Raw genomic sequence first — 17125 nt, 5'->3', positions numbered from 1 at the left:
AGGCAAGATGCAGGGTGTCTGAAGTGGGGATAGAGGTGGAATGGAGGACAGCCACAGTGAGACCTGAGAGATAGAGGCTGACCAGGAGTTATCCTAGATACTGAGGCCAGGAATGTGCATGACACCCCCAGGTCAGTTTCCTGGAGTTTACTAGGGGTCTTCTTTGCAAAGTGACCTGTACTTTAAAATGATGATTCTTTGGCAGCCTGCAGGATATATAGGAGTTTTCCATATGGATACTGATGCCATTAGGGGCCGTGAGAGTACTGTGGAGAACTTTGGGGTCATTGGTTATACCAGGCACATGTCTCTCTAGCATTACCTCTGTTCTTTGGACAAACTTGTTGCTCACCTGGGAGCTCATCTGTGGCTTTGTGTGGGTGGGCAGGATGATTCCTTGGTAAGCTTTGCACCAGAGTGTGTGGGTGCAGAGTAGAAGGCCAACTGCTGGGGGAAAGACAGACACATTGATTCAGTGTGTTGTCCCCTTCCTTCCCCTGAGTGGTTTCCTTTCCCCTCCACATCTGACCCGGGGATCTGACATTATTCAGATTCTGCTCAGGTCTGGCTTCTCTTATAAGCCCCAATTTTTACATAAAGAAGATGAATCACTTGATCACTCTCTTTAGAAAAAAGTACGTGGGTTTCATTTTGAGTGTAAACACAGCTGGTCCCTGCAGATGAGGAAGTTCAGGGGAGAAGGTTTCCAACTTTTGATCACATGCAGGGGAGAAGGTTTTCAACTTTTGATCATGTAAATGCCTACGTAAGACAGATTAGTTTACTCAATGCCAAGGAAAACATTCAACCAGAACATTTTTGTGGCTCCACAATTTCTCACTTATTTAAGTTCTGATGCCAGGATCCAGTCCATTCATTCTCTGGAAAGCGGCCCTCCATGCAATGACGCAAAGATTCAGTGGTTTTCATCTTGTGGTTCTGCAGTGACAACACAGCCTCACTCACAGCTGCAGGGAGGATGCAGGCCTGCTCTTCTAGCTGGGCCCGGAGGTGACCCACAGTGCTAGGAATAGCCCTCCTCCCTCCTTCTAGACAGAAGCAGTCACATGGTCCCCATGAAGCACAGCCAGGAGAGTGGTATCCCCACATTTCCAAGAATTCGAGAAAATCCAAAGAGGGTCAGCACCCTGAGATTGGCCCTGACCTTGTTCCTTGTTCCTTTGACTCATGGAGCTAGCTCAGAATATCCCTGGGATTTGACACCATCTCTTCTGGGCATATTTTAGCATAGGATTCCCTCCAGTTTTATTTTTTCTCAGTTTATCCTCTCTGCTGATAATTTCCAAGAATCTTGAAACATTTTGCTTTGCTAATGATTCCCTGATTTTTTTTGTTTTGAGAAGTGCAATCTACATAAAGTTCACCAAGGGCCTTTTTATTGTTATTTTTCCCCCTGAATTTTCACATGATTTTGGACAAGAAGGGGGAAGGAATTCACTCTTTGTGTGTGTGTGTGTGTGTGTGTGTATGTGTGATTGCATTTTAAGTTTGAGGACTGCTTGGTGTTCAGGCCCTACCAAATTCCATAGCTTCCTGAGTGCTCACACCATATCCATTTGGCTGGACATTCAAAGCTATGGCTGGTGCAGTGCCTAGCATGCTATGGACATCTGGTATTTTCTTGCTAAATGAATGACTGCATATGTCAGGAGAGGGATGGAAGGAATCCTGACAGAGGCCAAGGGGCTTTGTATGCTGGCTCCATGGCCATTTGATTGCTCAGTGCTTGCCTGCTAAATAACTGTCAACTCTCTCCACTTAAATTGAAACTAATATGCAGGTAAATATATGATCATGAGAACAAAAACTCAGATGTTCAAGTAATACTTAAAAAGGATTAGAGTTGAAAAAAATTAAAAAATTAAACTACCATATGATCCAGTAACCACGTTTCAGAGTCTATATCTAAAGGAAATTAAATCATTGTGTTGAAGAGATGTCTGAACTCCCACATTCAGCACTATTCAAAATAGCCAGAGATGAAATCAAGCTGAGTGTCTATAAGTGGTTGAATGGATAAAGAAAACATGGCATAAATCCACAATGGAATACTAGCAGCCTTAGAAAAAATAAATTCTATTGGTTTTGGACAGAATAGATGGAGGACTTTAGGCTAAGTGAAATAAGCCAGGTACAGGAAAAACAAAACCACATGATCTCACTCATCTAGAATCTAAAAATGTTGACTTCACAGAAGCAGGAAATGGAATAAAAGGTAGTTGTCAGAGGTTGGTTCAAGGATACAAAATTTCAGTTTGACAAGAGGGATAATTTCAGATCTACAACATGATATGGTGACTACAGTTAATAACAATATATTGCATATAGATGCTTCTTGACTTTGAATGGGGTTATGGCCCAATGAAACTACTGCAAATTGAAAGTATTCTAGGTTCAAAATGCATGTAACACACTTTGGGTTTTACCCTAGCCTAGCGACCCAGAATGCTGCACAAAGTCGATTCTTTACCCTCATGATGGCTTGGCTCGCTGCAGCTCCATGCCACAGCCTAGCATTGTGAGAGAGCATCATAACACACACTACAAGCCTAGAAAGAGATCCAAAGTCAAAATTCTCAGCACGATTTCTACTGAATGTGTATCACCTTCACGCCATTGAAAGTCACAAAATTTTGAGTCAAGCCACCATAAATCAGGGAATATTTGACATGAAAATTTGCTGAGAGTAAATGTGAAGTGTTCTCACACACAAAAATTGTAAGTATGTGAAATGATAGAAAATTCAATTATCTTGATTTAGGCATTCTATAATGTATACATCCTGTTTCAAAACATCACATTACATACCTTAGAAAAACTTCACCATGGGTCCAAGAAGATAAAACAAAATGAGAGAGAGAGAGAGAGAGAGAGAGAGAGAGAGAGAGAGAGAGAGAGATATGAATCAGTTACACGACACAGCACACTGGGTACAAACATTCTGGACTCTAACTTAACCTGTGCCCAAAGCTGGTCATTTGACCTTGGTTGACCCAACTGATCTCCATGCTTGGCTTTTCCATCTGTGTGGTGAGCATGGAAGGCATTGCCTATCCCACAGGGTGTTCTGTTGGTTGAATGCATGGCCCCTATGTGAGCAAGTTTCTTCACAAGCTAGAGTGCTGCAAGTACCCAGGCACCCCAGGGACCTCTCTCTTTCTTTAGCATGGCCAGTTCCTGAGGGAATATGTTGTCACTAGGTAAATCTGCTGGCTGTTTAAACCTACAGCCTGAGTCAGAAAAGCACAAATGGTGTTTCCACAAAACTAGATTGAATTAGAATTAGCTGGATTAGTTGTCTGTTCAGTTTCATTTAAAATCAGTTGAATGAAGCTTTTAACGAAATCAATTCTTATGGTCTTAATATCCCGAATGAACACTTAAAATAGTGTTATTATTCCAAGCAGAATCATTTGGCATGAAGAATAGAATTGATGGCATTTTAAAATTGTGGGGAATAACCAGCACTGGAAAACATTGAAAAGAAAACCAAAATAAAACCACACAGAGAGTCCTGGATCATCTGGGAGGGGAGAGAAATGTCTGACCTTCAGAGGGGCCTTCTAGCCACAGGACCAGGGGACAACTGAGGTTGGGGAGCAGGCAGCACAGGAAAGGGGGCTGGTCCCACCTGGCACCTGGTTGATGCAATAAACTAGGTCTCATGGGCATTTCCTCAGGTGACCTCAGTGTCCTTTGTGTCATAGCTGGGCCTGAGTGACTATCACAGAGTGGGGGTGATTTGGGGGTTGGCCATAGGAGGAAGAATCAGGGCCTGTAAAGGGATCCATTTCCCCTGGGATTTACTGCCAGCATCCTACCTCTTTGTAGGCCCATCCTGCCTGTGGTGGTCTTGTGACCTCTGGGGTCTTCTAAATGAGCCTGTGCCTTCATAACCAGGACTCTTGTGGATCCACTTAGCATCTTCTCTTTCTCTAAGGCTCTGATCAGCCATGCCATCTGTCATGTGCTCCCAGGGACCACCACACCACTGCTTTCATCCTTCAGGAAAGAGATCAAGTAACTTTAAATATCTCATGAAGACTGTTTGCACTGAGCAGAGATTCACAAACTGGAAAAGATTCTGAAATCTATGTTTCTGTGAGTCTCACCTATAGACCTGGGCAAGGGATCAGGGACTCTTTCACTCCTTTGGGGGTCCCTTTTTTTGTTCCAGTTGAACCACAAGAAACCTGTGGGAAAGGGTATATGTCTCCACAGAGCTGATACATTATTCCTTCTAGATCTAGAACCTCTTTCTGGCCTGAGGGAACCTCTGGACTGGGACTATCCTCCTGAGGGTGACACTGAAGTGTACACCTAATACTTAACAGGTGACTGAGAGGTGGTTGATGCATAGGATAAATATGGATCTTAGATGAGTGGACTTAAGTGTCTACACCTGCATGGGGCAGGCCCATGGTGGAGAATGGAGCTGGTCAGGGGGAGAAGGAGGACTGTTAAGATCCCCCCCCCCCCCCCAGGACAGGTAGGACACTGGGACCAGAACACTGAGACCCCAACTTGGTGTTCTGGCTCAGATCACTAAGGAATCCAAGTATTTTCAGACTGAATTTTATCTTCTAGGATGTAAAGAACACATTACCATGGAGGAGTAGAACCTAAACATTACACTTAAAAATTTATTAAATTAGCATTTTTAAGTATTTGGACATATGATTCATGAACCTCCTTATATTCTTGCCACGAATCCCCAAAATGTTAAGGGGATTATCACAAAACACCACCTCTCAGAGAATAGTGGCTGTATTTATGCATGTTTAAAGATCTCCATATATTGAACTCTCAGATTCACCAGCGAGAGCCCACAACTGCCTGGTTTACTGGGTGACCTATTACCCAGATGTGTTGTTACACAGAAACCACTAATGCTATTGTGTTTGAATGAGTGAAATAAGTCTTGTGAGGTCCAGGGAGCAGAAATTCTATTCCCTATCCTTGGAGAAGAATAAGCAAAAAACGGAGCTACTATGGACAGAAATAGTGAAAGAATCTGAATTTCCAGAAAGCCTTTATAATATAGCAAAATGTGATCTCAGAAAAAGATGCAGTCTGAGAAGGAGGGAGCCACATGGCCTTGTTGAACACAGCTGTCCCTTGGAACTTCCTGCTCATGGGAATTTAAGTGTACCTTTCTTTGAACTCCACTTTCCCAAGATTCCCTTCTGCCTCTAATTTCTATCTGCAGGAAAATGTTCCCACAGTTTCTCCATGAGAGCTCCTCCCTCTGTCACTGAACATCCTTTGAGTTTGGTAGAACTTCCTGAAGATGTGGTGGTTATAGGGAAGATTGGTGCTGCTCAGTGGATTCTTCCATTCCATCCTCTGTCTTCTCCTTATCCATTCTCTCTGGGCTGCTCAAAGTACTTCAAACTGCTCTCCTCCCCAGCTTCTCTGCTTGCCATTTTACATTCCAACCACCCCATCAAGGTTTACCACGTAGTCAGCCCTAATCTCTGCACATGGAACTCTGATCATCCATGGCACATCTGTTCTTTATCTAACAAACGCATGTTGATGGGACATCAAACACTCAAAGGCACATTTGGATGCTACTTATTGGCAGTTTTCTTATCAGATATTTATCATAAATGACCACATACCTTAAATTCTGGGCAACAAATGATGCTGAGAACTTTATATCAATTACTGAATTTTATTTTCACAGTGATGCTATGAGGTATGCACAATCATTAGCCCTATATTGCAATGAGAAAACAGTCTCAGAAAGACCAAAAGAATGTCACCTGTAGTCACATGATGAATGGACAGCAAGGCCAGCATGAAAATGAACCCACACTTTTAATTACTATTATAATTTGCTTTAAGCTCCCAACAAATTAGATTTTATGATTAAACTTTCAATGACCTCCTGAAGAACCAGGACTGGGTCTTGTAGTTTGTGCATCTCCATGTTTATTCCTTTCCATTATATTATAGAAACTCAAAGTATTTGTTGAATTATTGTGTTAACAAGTGATAAGTTAATGATGCTTTTAATCACATAGTGAGAAAAGGAACAGAAACCCACAGACTGATTAGGTTGCATGTTTTGGGGTACATACTTTTTCACTTACCTCCTAAGAACACAAATGCAGAATACAGAAGCAAGACTTTGTTCAGGGGATATTGCAATTGCCCCCAAAGGCCTCCCAGATTAGTAGAGAAGGCACATATACATCTAGACACATAAATAGACATTCATGTTGATAAAGAGGCCATTTAACGGGAACGTCATTGCTGCTGCATCAGACCCATCTGAGGTTTCAAGGCTCTGTCCCTTAATGGACTTTGACAACAGAAGATTCTTTGCCTTTTGTCCATGTCATCTCCCAGAAGAGTACTAGGGAAACCTATTGTTCAAGCAAATCTAAGTTTATTAAACCCACTTCAATAAAGCAAAGCACCCTTCCACTGAGTCTTAATAGTGTCTCACAAAAGGGAAACGGGGAGACAAGAAATGAAAAGAATCAGGGTTGATGACGCTGTGACTTTGAACTGGTGGCAAGGGCAAGGGTACTGAAGTGGCCCTGGATAACAAAACCGAGAAGTAAGCTAGTTCAGCCTGTTCCCTGTCCTATCAGCCAGTATGTTCTGGAACAGGTAGCTGAGTAGCCTCTGCTTATTTCCAGCATGGATTAACAAAGGAGCAATGATGATAAATAGAGTATAGACAGAGAGAGGGAGTTATGCTGTTGTTTTCGTCAGCTTTATGTCACTGTGATCAATCCACCTGGCAAAAACAACTTAGGGGAGGGAAAGTTTACTTTGGCTCATGGTTCCAGAGGTCCGTGGTCAGACAACTCCATGGCTCTAGACCCAAGGTGAGGCAGAACATCATGGCACAAGTGCCTGACAGAGAAAAGTAGCTCAAAACATGACAACCAGGAAGCAGGGAGAACACTTTGGTCATTTGGGACAAAATACAAACCCCAAAGGAAACCCTTACACAAAGTGACCTACTTTCTCCGGGCAAACCGTACTTGTCTACAATTACCACTCAGTTAAACCTATTCAATGGATTAATCCAATGATTTGGTCACAGCTCTGCTCTCATAATCTAATAATTTCACCTCTGAACATTTTTCAATTATCTCACACATGAGCTTTTGGGGTAATACCTTGTATCAAAACCTTAATACTATTTTAGTTATTTCCCTTTAAAGTGAGAGACTTTGTAGAGAGCCCTACACATGGCAAGCCTGTGGCTGGGAGCCTATTACAGGTCACTATGGAGAATACATCATGTGTGACAGTGTAGGTAAGGAAGGCAAGGTGTTGTATTTTCATGCTGCAGCAGGTGTTAGAACTTGGAGGTGTGGTCTGAGCATCTAGGTTGTGAGGGGGCATATTTCATAGTCTGGGAGAAGGAGTGCAGATATTCAGAGAGGGATTGTGGACCAAGCAAGATTTTGAGGGAATACTTTGCCAGGTAGAAAAGAGGATGAAAAGTGTTCATGACAGATGGAACTAGTTAATCAAAAGTACACTCAGTATGTACAAATTGGTTATGTATGCATGTACAAATAGGTCACAATTAATCTCTTGGTAGTGCACCAAATAAAAAAATTAAAAAGAAAATAAAATGCTTTGTACTTGAAATAACAAGAATATTCAGCATAATATATGGCAGAAGAATAAGGCAATAATGAGTGTCTCCTCAGTACAAGTGTTAATTTTTATGTGGAGGCCACAGCTGAAAGCTCTTATTGGTGTGCACGGGTGTAACCCAGGAGGCATGAGAGAAGTCCCTTTCTCCTTTGATGCCCAGGAAAATGATAGCCTGGGTGAACTTGTCCTTGAATGTGCTTTGTCCTGAGAACACCCCTAGAAAAGAGAATCCTGGAAGGAAGGGTTAGGTCAGAGGGCACAGGTTGCTATGCCTCCAAGGTCCTGCAGGGAAGCTTGTTACCACACATGAGAAGGAGCAGAGGATTGGCAATCACTGGGGCACAGAGATGGGGAAGGTGGGACAAGTGAACTCTGTTGTCTCTGAATCCTCACAAACCACCAGTGGTTTAGCTCCAGGAGCCTCAGGCTTTTGTAGTAGTAAGTGGACTTTGCACAGAAGCAAAGTTGTTTTTTTTTTTTAATGTTTTTATTGGTGCATTATAATGATTTTTTAAATGTTTTTATTGGTGCATTATAATTTTTTACACAATGGTGGAATCATTGCAACAGAAACATATGTGAACATTACAATTTACTCATTCATTCCCAAGTACTTCACCATCCCTTCCTCTCTTCCCTCATCTCTTCCCTCTACTCTGCTGGCCTTCCAAATTTTGTTAAATTTGTGCATTATAATTATACATAAAAGTGGGATTTGTTCATACATGGGCATTGTTTGGTTGATTTTATTCCTCTGCCCCCCTTCCTCTCTCTGTGGTCCTGCCATCTATTTTATTACAGTCCCTTTTTATTCCTTTTCCCTCTAGCTTTCACATATAAGAGGAAACATTCAAACCTCAACTTTCTAAGTCTGACTTATTTCACTTTGCATGATGTTCTCCAGTTCCATCCATTTGCCACCAAATGACACAATTTTATTCTTCTATATGACTGAAACTCCATGGTGAATAGATACCACATTGTCTTCAACTGCCAAAAGAAAATATAAGGTCAACCATCCAATATGTAGTCACAGACATTGATTTCCTTGATTATTTGTTTTTAGAGAGTATTCTGGGTTGACTATTTTTTAAAATTTTTTTTAGATGTTGATGGATCTTTATTTTATTCATCTATTTATGTGGTGCTGAGAATCGAACCCAGTGCCTCACACATGCTAGGCAAGCACTCCACCACTGAACCACAACCCCAGCCTTGACTTTTAATTGCATTAAAAGATAAATGTGTGTGTGTGTGTGTGTGTGTGTGTGTGTGGGCGCGCGTGCATGCCTATATAACATGTACTTAATGTTTTTAAACATGCAGGCTTAGATATGCTTAAAATATACATTACCTTAAAACAGATTAAGATTCTTGTGAGGCATGGTGGTGCATACCTGTTATCCTTTCTGACTTGGGACGCTGAAGCAGAAGAGTTGCAAGTTCACTTCCAGCCTGGATAACGTAGCAAGACCCTCTTTCAAAATAAAAATAAAAAGATCTGGGGATGTACCTCAGTGTTACAGCACTCTGAATTCAATACTCCCAAAACATTTTTAAGTACAAAGTAATTTTCTTTGGAGGAGTTTCTCGTTATAAAAGTAGGAGGCATTCATTTTTGAAAGTTCAAAAAGTTGGCTTTGAACCTACTACCATAATTGAAACATTGTTAAAATTTTGGTTCTTTCTTCTTTTCCTACTTTTTAATTTTTTTTAAATTTTAATAATCTTTTTGAGATAATAACTATCAATTTAAAACTTACAATTCACAGAGTTATGCAACTATCACTACAATCTAACCTTAGAACATCTTCATTCCTCTCTGAAAAAAAAACAACAACATAATTATGAGTTAGCATTTCACCTCCCACTCTCATCTACCTGACCTTAAGTAACCTCTAATTAATTTTTTACCCCTGTAGGTATCTCATATAAATAATATATGGTCTTTTAGGGACTGGCTTCTTTTGCTCAGCCTAGTATTTTCAGGATTCATCCATATTGAAATGTGTATCACACCTTCTTTCTTTTCATTGCCCAACAATACCGAAATACACTAGATGTTCTCTCTTTGAGTCAGTTTGGCCTTTGACCTTTTTTTCTGGGACTATGCTAATTTCATCCAGGTTATCCAATTTCTTTGCACGCTGTTTGTACTCATTGTATTCTTTCATAATTCTTTTATTTAGGTAAAGTCGGTAGTGATGTTTCCTCTTTCATTCTTGATTTTAATAATGTGATTGTTCTCTGTTAATTTTTTTCTAGTTTAGCTAAATATCTTTTCAACTTGGCTGATCTTTGTTTTTAAGGTTTTAAATTTTGTTCAATTCTTGATTTCACTTATTTCCAATGTAATCTTATTCTTTTCATTCTGCTTATTCTAGGAATAGTTTGCTTTTATGTTTTATTAGTGTATTAGAGTAATACGTAACAGTGGGGTTCATTTTGACACAATCATAAATACACAGAATATATTTTGCCCCTTTTGGTCCCCAGTGTTTTCTCTCCTTCCTCCTGTTCCCCTTCCTCTACTTGTCTTCTTTTTCTGTTTTCCTAATTTGACACATTAGCGTGTCCATTTTGGGGTGTTCCTCTTTATAAATTTACATATTTACAGTTATTTCCCCATGAATGCTGCTTGTGTTGTATTCCATAAAATTTTCAGGAGATGGAATTTGGGGATTCAAAATTGTAAGCACCAGGATATTAAGCATATGCCCAAATCATCTAGAATATACTTGCAGAGGCAGTTTCCAGATTGTGGAAGGTCCAGAGAGAGAAAAGATGAAGAGTGGCAGGGGTGTCGTTGAACGAGGTCTTCGACAGTCCACCAAAGGCCAGGACTCAGGAGCAGAAAAGGGAAATTGCAGGACCTAGTAGTGGTGACTACAGGAGAGAGCTGGGGTGAAGTTTGGCTTGGTGGCCACCTCCACAGAGAAACCCCACTATCTGGGTGTTCCAAAGGACAGTCCACAAACAAGCCCAAGATACAGAGTCTCCCTCTCTGGAACACGTGGGGGCACTTGACCAGTGACATGTTTTATTTTTACAAAGCTATAAAATGACAAAATATTTCCAAGCTAGGTCTGGAGGGAAAGAAAAAGATCTACTTGAAAGCAGAGAGTTTTGACTTAGTACGGGTCTCTAGGGAAAAGCAAAATCCTGCTGTAAAATGGAGACTGTTTGATGGGAGGCAGGAAACACCCAAGATAACCAGGTGCCTGGCTTAGTGACTGGCATTGAGCATGAGAAGGTCAGGGACTGCTGTGTGTTCTTCACTGTCCTTGTCAGACAGGTTCCTGTCTCTGGAAACACTATCTGTGATGGGCAGGTCCTTTGGGACACTCACCCTATACTTTGAAGTTTCCTTCAATCAAGACAGAAAGAAGCCCATGTAGAGATATGGGCGTCCATATTTCTTTTTTCCCAGAGGGCAGAAAGAAGCCCTGGATTGAGAACCTCGATTGCAGCCCTGAATGGCCGCATCTCACTTATCGTTAGCCCTCCTTACTGCCATCAGAGATTCTGTCAGTTGATGGGGAACCACATCAGAGACGTTGCCCCATGGATGTAATAAACGTCAGACAGACTCTCCAAATTTCTATTCCCACTGCAGTCTCCACAGGAGATTTTTTTCCACAGCACGCGAAGACTTGGTTACATGCCTGTCATGTCTGTTAATGGAAATGGCACAGCTAAATCTTCAGGCAACACTTTGAAACCAGCACCCCTGGTGGTTTGATAACATTTTTCCCCCCATTACTTCTGTTACTTCTTAAAGAGCATGGAGGAATGTCAAAGGAGAGCGACACTCTGGGAGCGAGGGGAAGGAAGATATGCATGCCTCTTCAAAACCGAATAACATGCTCACTTTGCCCTGCCATAAACTGTTGTATCTGATTTAATAAGTCTAAACTGATTATTTGTAGGCACAGAGGGGATAACAAAGAGGAAACATTGTGCTCGATAATACTGCCATGACAGTAAACTCTCCCTCCTCATTCCCTAGTTTTTCTTTCTGGGAGGAAAAGGGTGTCTCTCTTTGGGAAGGCAGATTTCTGGGTTAATACTGCTCCTCAGGGACAGTGATGACACAGAAATTTCGGTTCAAAAGCACCTTGAGTGCTTCAGCGGTCCTAATAACTCGGGGATAGAGAGAGTCCCACATGGGGTGCAGGCGTGCGCCCCAATCACAGGTCTAAGTGACAGGAATAGCACAGCTCTGCACTGGGGCCAATCCTTAAAAATGTCTCCTCTCCCAGAAAAGGCTAATGGCATCATTTCTTTGGCTACAGAGTAGGAATTATTTCTTAGGATGCTGACATTGTGAATGTCAGTTTCTTGATGTATGGTCCAATTTTAGCAATAACTCTGCTTTCCTGACAAGCCCGAGGAGAGGGGGCACTTTTCATATGCCCAGACTATAGCTTTATGGGGGTCTCCTCTCCCTGAGAACCTCATCTGGCCTCATCCTGCAGCAATGTCTCTTGAAACGAGATGCTCTGCAGATTTCTCTGCTGCAGGATCAGCGATGCCAACCATGGCATATGCACTGAAGGAGCCCAATGTGGTGCAAAGCTATTTGCTCCTTGTAGTGCTGTCTGGCAATCTGCAGGTCATGATCAATGGACTTTCCTTCCCTAACATCAGGTGCAAGTTCCTGAGGGGCAGAAGGACTCCACTCACTCTGTCTTCACACCATCAACAGCCACTCTTGAAGTTTGGTGTGGGCACCTCAAGGTGAATACATCAAGAGTCCCAAGACACTGAAAACTAAAATCTGCAGTCTGATTGGAGCACATGCTATATCAGAGGTACGCAAGGAAGGGGAGATGAAAAAAGTTGAATATATTCAGAATGGCTCATGCTCAGTTGAAGTTATTTCTCAGGATTGGCAAGCTCTACCACGTGAATTGGAATTTATTGTATTTCCCCTAAAATTTTAATGATGAAACATTTATGGGTCCTTTATATTACTAAGGGTCATGAGATGATTGAAAAGAAAATGTACTTTAGATCAAGCACAATTATGACATCTTATATCTATCCCAGAAGTCTCGTGGGGACTCAGATTTGCTACATTTAAAAGAGGCTTGTTGGAATTTTGGAGAAACAATGAACATCCTGTGCCCAGCTGCTTTCCCGTGAGCTGTGTCTGGATCCCCACGTCTGGAAAGGCTGGCAAGATAAAATAGTAGATCAAGATCATATCCATCTTTCCTTTCTCTATAAAGAGTAGAAACTTCCCCTGAGGTCCTTTGGAGTTGATTTGATCCGGATACCCTCAGGTGCTATGAGATCAGTCATCATCGTCCCTAGAATATAATCAGTGTCTGGCTCCTGCACACCTGCATCGTCAGCATGCCATCCCTTACTTACAATCAACATTACTTGAGACACTCTGGGATGATGTACTTAAAATAAGAGTCATGTATTTTAGTGCCACCAGACCAAATAAGGGAATAATTACCATTCCACCTGCCTGTTTACGGCATAAAACAAACATTGGGAATCAGACCAGATGGGGATGATGACCTATCTGCTGCAAAGGGGAAAGAGGAAGAATAAAAATCTTGGGAAATTCTATTCCTGGATTCTCACTGCTAGTTATTTCCTGATTCCATCTTTAAATCTAGACTATTTTTCTGGTTATAATCAAAATTCATACAAATTCATTTATTTAAGTAAACTTTTTACTCTATATAGTTCTACATTTCAGAAAAGTTGCAAAATTCCTTATACCCAATATCCAGCTTTCTGAAGTAGTAACATTTTATATCACAGTTAATGAAAAATATTCATAGATTGTTATCAGTTACAGTTCATATTTTATTCATATTTCTTTAGTGTTTACCTCTTTTTTTATGTTCTAGAATGTCATTTAGGTTATAACACTTAGTTGTCTTATCTCTTTAAGTTTCTCTTGGCTGTAATAGTTTCTCATTCTTTCCTTGTTTATGATGACCTTGAGAGTTTTGTGGATTACTGGTCAGGAATTTTGTACAATGTCCTTCGACGGGGATTTGTCTGATGCTATCACATGACTTACTTGTACACCAGTGTTAATAGCATAATTATTCCAAGAACCAAAAAAAACCCCATGTGTCCATCAACAGTAGAATGAGTAAACAAAACAAATCATGTATAATTCAATAGAATATTACTTAGCCTAAAATAAAGACATTCTGGTCTATGCTACAACATGAATGAACTCTGAAAACATTATCCTAAGAGAAAAGCAAGATACAAAAGAATAACAAATATCATTTGATTCTACATACTTGAGTTACTTAGAATAGGTAACCATATAAAGACAGAAAAAAATAGAAATTAGCAGAGGCTTAGAGAAGAGGAATAGGGAGTTATTGTTTTATAGGTACAATTTCTGTTTGGGATGATGAAAAAGTTTTAGAAATGGATGGTGGTCATCACCATGGCAAACATTGTGAATTTAATTAATGCTACTGGATTGTGCAAACAAAACAAAGGCCAAATGTTTTCTCTAATATGCAGATGCTCATTCACAAAAAGGTGGGGGACACTAGGGAAGAATAGCGTTACCTTAGATTAGGTAGAGGGAAGTGGTGGGAGGGGAGGGGATGTGGGGATAGGAAAGATAGTAGAATAAAACCGCCATTATTACTGTATGTATATATGTGACTGCATGACCAATATGATTCTACAACATGTACACTCAGAAAAATGAGAATTTATATCCCATATGATATATCAAAGTATATAAATGCATTCTACTGTCATGTATAACTAATTAAAACAAAAAAATTAAAAATGGTAAATTTTGTGTTATGTATATTTATCACAAAAAATTAAGAAGACACTCCCATAAATCTTCCAGGTAATGCTAATATGTAGCAGGGTTGATTACCACTGGCTTTGACCCTTCATATTATTTTATCGGTGAGGCACTCTCCCTTAAATAAGCCTCTTTGCATTTTTACCCTCAGTGTGGTGGAGTAAGCACAGGCCTCTAATTAGATTGTTAGTGTGCAAACCTGACCCTCATCATTTTCTGTGTACCACGGGCACCATCTTTAACTTCCCTAAGACCCCCATTGTCTCATCTGTAAAACTGGACTGTGCCTCAATTTTTCAAAAATTAAGATGTTTTATACAGAGGGCTTAGAATAGTCTAGAATATTTGCCATCCAATCCAGTTCACATGTGGTGATAACAATAAGGTGATGGTTAAGATTTCCTGAATCAGAGGTAGGAATGTGTGGATAAAAATGGGAAAGCCATAGTTGACTTGGTGCAATAGTTCACCCACTCTCAGATTAAGGCTTTGGCTGAGGAATTTGAATTTCTGGCAACTAATCCTCCCAGATGTTTCTGGTGCAGAGACCACACTTTGAGAACCAAGAGCTTAGCCATCAAGAAGATCCTGTCTCTTTGAATTATCTGAAGTTAACTAAAAGACCCTGTTCCTGGAATGTAACTTTAAAGGATGTTTATTATCTTACTTGAAGCATTATGTCTTGGCTTGTCAGCCCTATAATCTTAATCATTATACTTCACCAAGCATTTCAAAACATATGTGCTATAAACGAAGTAGTTAAACTTTGAACTAAGTATTAAACCAAGTTAAAATAACTTCTGGTGTTCTACTGCACCGCAAGATGACGGCAATTAACAATAATGCACTGCATATTTCAAAACAGCTATGAAAGAGAATGTTGAACGTTCTCACCATAAAAATGATGAATATTTAAGGTGATGAAAATGATAATTAGCCTGCTTTGATCATGCCACACAGTGTACACATATATCAAAACATCATATTGTACCCTATAAACATATACAATTATTATTTGTCAATTTAAAAAGTTTGAATCTGAAGGTTTAGTAAATTCAGTCATGTTGTTTCTGAAAAACTGGAGAATTACTGAGTCATGCTTCAGGCAGAACATACCCACTCAGGAGCCCCAAGTCTTGCTACAGATGTTGAAATCTCTGCTGCCTCTGAGAGAGGATCGATTTCTTCATGCTGTCAGGCTTCCTTCCTGACAGCCTTATCACAGCTTTCTGACTCACCAACTCGGACTTTGAGAAATGTAATGAAACAGGCATATGATATGCCAGTACATGGGCATCAGCAATCAGTGGGGAAAGGACTTAAGCCCCTTTCCTGTTAAACCAGTGTATTGGGTGTGAGGCCTGGGATCCCCGCTGAAGGACAGTAAGAACATTGACAAATTATTTGGTCTTTCTTAGCATTTGTAACCTCACATATAAAATGGGAATAACAGTCTCTTCCTAAAGGATTGCTGTTGTACTTATAGTCTATGGTTGGAACTCAGTGAGTGATTGTTCATATTTTAGTTGTTCTTATTTGATGATCCCACGGGTAGAAATAAAACCTCAGACTTAGTTCTTACAGTTCAGGAAACAAAAGGTCTTTTGGTTTCCTCTTCCTCCTCCTGCTCTTCCTGTTCTTCTTCCACCTTTTCCTCCTTCTGTTTCTGTCCTCTTCCTCTCTCATGCAAACATATTTCCTGTTGGCAAAACTCTATAGATGAGTTTCTTAGCAGGGCTTTCCAGAATGTGCTTGCATATTGCCCTCTCCTGCACTTCCTCCTCTTCTGACCCCATTAGGAAAGGCAGCATTCTAAGGAGTTGCTCAAATTCCACTTGAGCCTCTGCAAAATTAAACAAGGCCAGCAGCATCCCATGCCTTCTCATTGGTATGCCATTCCACTCAAGAGTGCTGGGCACTGTAAATGACACATGAATTATGTATGCCGGGGCTCAGCATCACATTTAGCATGCCTGAAGCAACATGAAGTTTGAAGGAAAGTCATTTTGAATCTGTGATGTATTACACATCTAAACACTTAGCAGGAGCCAGGGCCTGCATGCTGGTGTCTGAGAGCTTGGAAAGTTGAGCACACAGTGTGACTACGGCCCTCTCTCAGTTCCTGTGGCCATTGCACTCCAATCCTCCACCCAGGTGGGAAGTCTGCTCCTCCATTGCCCCACCTCCTGTGGTTAATCTTTAGGATTTAGCCTTTCTTTTTTCTCTGCAATGTAGCAATCTCTTAAGCTTCAAGGTGAGGCTCAGTAAAGCTTAGGGTTTCCCTGTACACCTCATGGCACAGGGTATCCAAACACCTCTTTGCTGTCTGCAGGACAAGGTTATGGCTCCTGCAGTCCTTCAGCAATGATGATATGACTCAACTGAATGGGATCATCCTCCCCTCATAGGAGAATGCTGCTCTGCATAGGTGGGGACTTCAATTGGGGAACTTCACAGAAATGAAGCAGATAAGCCCTGGACTTTGTAGTGCCCTGAACACTCTCCTTCCAAACACATGGGTTCTTTTGCCAAGAATGCCACCTCTTTCCTTCCTTATATGGAAAACTACAGGCTTCCTTGGAGTCCATTCCAGTTGAAATCTTAAAAGCTTTCTATATTCCTGTCTGCTTGTTCCCTCTACCACCCTTCTTCTCCAAG

The sequence above is a fragment of the Marmota marmota genome, unplaced genomic scaffold, assembly GCF_001458135.2.
Source record: "Marmota marmota marmota unplaced genomic scaffold, marMar, whole genome shotgun sequence".
Lineage (NCBI taxonomy): Eukaryota > Metazoa > Chordata > Mammalia > Rodentia > Sciuridae > Marmota > Marmota marmota.
Note: the sequence above shows the minus strand (reverse complement) of the source record.